This window comes from Pteropus alecto, unplaced genomic scaffold (assembly GCF_000325575.1).
Source record: "Pteropus alecto unplaced genomic scaffold, ASM32557v1 scaffold50, whole genome shotgun sequence".
Taxonomy (NCBI): domain Eukaryota; kingdom Metazoa; phylum Chordata; class Mammalia; order Chiroptera; family Pteropodidae; genus Pteropus; species Pteropus alecto.
The window spans coordinates 10,782,376-10,786,449 of NW_006431918.1; the positions used below are offsets into that span (position 1 = coordinate 10,782,376).

Sequence of the window (4,074 nt, forward strand, 5' to 3'; positions counted from 1 at the left end):
CATAACTTCTTTATCCAATTGTCAGTTGATGAGCATTTACGCTGCTTCCATATCTTGGCTATTGTGAATAGATCTGCTGTGAACATAGGGATGCATCGATCTTTACAAATTATTGTTTTAGTTTTCTTTGGATAAATACCCAGACGTACAATTGCTGGGTCAAAAGGTAGATCCATTTTACATTTTTTGAGAAACCTCCAGATTGTTTTCCATAGCGGCTGTACCGATTTGCAATCCCACCAACAGTGTATGAGAGTTCCCTTTCCTCCACATCCCCGCCAACACTTGTTGTTCTTTGCTTTATTGATGATAGCCATTCTGACAAGTACGAGAACTCATACAGCTCAACAACAACAAAAAAACAAACAATCCAATGGAAAAATGGGCAGAAGACCTGAACAGATATTTCTCCAAAGAGGAAATAACAGATGGCCAATGGACATATGAAAAGATGCTCAAGGTCACTGATCATCAGAGAAATGCTAATTAAAACCAGAATGAGATATAACCTCACACCTGTCAGAATGGCTATCATCAATAAATCAAAAATTTTATAAATTTTAAAAGTTAGGTTAATGGATGCAAAATTTACAGATAGTAAAATTCACCCTTTTAAAGTATATAGTTTTGGAAAATATATAAAGTATGCAAACACCACCATAATCAAAATATAAACATTGCTTTCATGCCTCTTTTCCCTCCGCCTACCTGCAATCCCTGATAGCTAGTGATCAGAAACTGTATAGTTTTGCCTTTTCCAGAATATTTTATCAGTAGAATCATATAGTACATAAGTTTTTGTGTCTGGCTACGCTTACTTAGCATAATGCTTTTGAGAGTCATCCATATTATTGAACCTATCAGTAGTTCATTCCTTTTAATTGCTGAATAGTATTCCATTGTATGGGTGTATCACAACGCATTTATCCATTCACCAGTTGAAGGACATTTGGGTAGTTTCCAGTTTGGGGCTGTTACAAATAAAGCTGCTCTGAGCATTTGAGTACAAGTCTTTGTGTGAATGTATCTGTCCTTTGAGTAAATACCCAGTGTTGGGGGATGGTTGGGTCACGTGGTAAGTCTATGTATAACTTTAAAAGAAAAAACTGCTAAGCTATTTTTCCACATTGGCTGTATCATTTTGGATCCATTCTAGCAATATATGAGAGTTCTGTTTGGTCCACATCCACACCAGCACTGAACTGTTAGCTTCTTTTAAAGTTTTAGCAGGTCCATAGTTGTTTCTCAGATTTTAATGCGTTTCTCTAACAACTAATGGTGTTGATTTGCCATCCATATCTGTTCTTTAGTGGTGCCTGTTCAAATCTTTAGTCTACTTTTTAGTTTAATTGTCTTACTATTTAGTTGTAAGAACTTTTTAAAATATATTCTCTATAGAAGTTCTTTATTAGATATGGTTTGCAAATACCTTCTCCCAGTTTGTGGCTTGTTTTTTCATTTTCTTAATAATGTTTTTGAAGGAAAGAAGTTTTAAATTATGTTGAAATCCAATTTATCATTTTTTTTTAGTTATGATTTTTGAATCCTATCTGAGAAATGTCGCCCTAACCCAAGTTACGATTTTCTTTATATTATCTTCTAGAAGTTTTATAGATTTAGCTTTTACATTTAGGTCTGATTCATTCCAACTTATGTTTTGTATATGATGTGAGGTAAGGGTCCAGGTTCTAGTTTTTCTTAATTGCATATAGATAGCATTTACCACTTAAAAAGATAATCCTTCTTCCATTGAGTTACTGTAACACTTGTCACAAATCAATTTACCATATATATATAGACTCATTTCTGGACTTTCTATTCTGTTTCATTGATCTATATATCTCTCTTTAAGCCAATAGAACACTGTCTTGATTAGAGTAGCTTTATATCAAGTGTTGAAAATAAGTAGTAATTCTTAAGTTTGAGTCTTCCAGCTTTTTTTTTTTTAAGAAAAAGATTTCCAAATAAATTTTAGTCATCTTGCCATTTTCTATGAAAAAGCCTGCAGAGATTTTGATTGGGATTACATTAAATTTATAGATCAATCTAGAGAGATTTGACATCTTCATACTGTAGGATTCTAATTTATATATCTCTAGTTATTTAGGACTTTAGATTATTCTTTCAAATATTTCATGTTTTTGATATGCTGTTATAAATGGTATTTTTATTAATTTCAATTTCAAGTTTTTCCTTGCTCGTATATATAAATGCATTGATTTTTTTATGCATAGATCTTATATTCTTCAACATTACTAAACTCATTATTTCTTGTAGTTTTGAGGGGAGAGTGGAAGAGTTTCTAAAATCATATAATTTGTGAATAAACAGGTTTATTTCTTCTTTGTCAGCATGTATGCCTTTTTCTTTTTCTTGCATTATTGCATGGCTAGTACTTTTAGGCCAATGTTGGATAGAAGTAGTAGTAAGAATAGACATTCTTAACTTGTTCCTGATTTTAGGGGGAAAGCACTCAGTCTTCCCCCACTAAGTATGATGTAATCTGTTCAGTTTTGATAAAGATATTCATTATCAGATGGAGAGAATTCTTATCAATTCTAGTTTTCTGAGAGTTTTTATTATGAATACATGTGGAATTTTGGCAAATACTTTTTCTCTACCCATTGAAATGATTATTTTTTTTAAAAAACGTTTTACTAATTGTTTTATAACCACAGCAAATGAGTACAGAGAATGCCCTATAGAAAACAACACAAAGAATCAAGATCAAGGTGTTCCTTTAGGCAAGGCTGAAGATTTCAGTCTCTGATATTTGAAATTTAGGCGGCAGTCCTTGTTTTTGGATGGATCACTGGGTGTGTAGCACAGTCCATGCTTTTAACCAGATTTGAACAGAAGAATGGCTACCTGGCCCAGGTAGAAGTAGATAAAGGGTTTGGTTTCATGTGTCACATAACTACTGAAGTTCCTCCCCACGATGCAGTGCCAGGTGGGGTTGTACTTCTTGTCAAACTCCTTCTTAATATGGGCCACAATGTTCTTCTCTATATTGTATTTCTCCAATGCCTGAGTGGCACACTCCACCGAGTCTCCTCCAACATTTCATATATCGGCATTTTTGATTACTGCTTTTAGGTCGCACATGTTACCTGGGAGACGTGGGAGACGAGGCCGGGCAAGAGGTTAGGAGTTGGTATAAAAGAAAAAATCTGTTGATAAGGTGAATTGTCTTGATTGATTTTCAAATCTTAAATCAACTTTGCATTCCTGGAATAAACCCCACTTGGTCATGATGTATTATCCTTTTTGTATATTATTGGATTCTATTATCTCACATCTGGTCCTGGAGAGTTCTTTGTGGAAAAGTTTTTAACCACACATTCAACGTTTTTAATGTATAATGGGCTATTTAGGTTATCTATTTTTTTCTTGAGAGAGCTTTGGTAGTTTGTATGTTTGAAGGAATTTGTCCATTTCATCTACGTTGTCAAATTTGGGGGCATAAGGTTGTTCACAATATTCTCATTTTTTAAATATCTGAAAAATCTCAAGATGTCACCTCTTTCAATCCTGATATTAGTGATTTCTATCTTCTCTTTTTCTCGTAGAGCAGAGAGGAGTAGACTGCTGCTTGCAGGCTAAATCAGGCCTGCTGCATGTTTTTGTATAGTAAGTGAGTAAGGAATGGTTTGTACATTTTTCTAATGGTTAGAAAAAAAATCAAAAGAATAAAATTTCATGATGTGTAAAACTTAAATGAAAGTCAAATTTTAGTATCTATTGATAAAATTTTATTGGAACATGATCACACTCAATATATTATGTATTTTCTATGGCTGCTTTAGTGGTACAATAACAGAGTTAAGAATCTATGACCATATGGGCTACAAAACCTAAAATAATTTAATATGTTGCTGTGGTATAATAAAAAGTAGTCTCTGTCCCAGGTTCTTGGCACAGACCTTCAAAAATCTTTGGAATTCCCTGAGTGATATGAGTATCTTTGTTATGCTAATGAAATGGCTCTTGATGGGCATCTAGATAACTTCAGTATGGGGCTGGTCACCAAAAAGGCCAACCATGTGATTGGAGGGATGGTTGGGACTTTTAGTC

At 33.8% G+C, this 4,074-nt stretch overlaps 1 protein-coding gene and 1 pseudogene across 4 annotated transcripts in view; one reads left to right on the top strand and one right to left on the bottom strand.

Annotated features, from left to right (window-relative positions):
• Positions 1–4,074, top strand: part of SLC10A7 (solute carrier family 10 member 7) — a 199,204-nt gene that overhangs the window by 51,470 nt on the left and 143,660 nt on the right. The window lies entirely within an intron of this gene.
• On the bottom strand, positions 2,749–3,120 carry LOC102877797 (annotated as a pseudogene).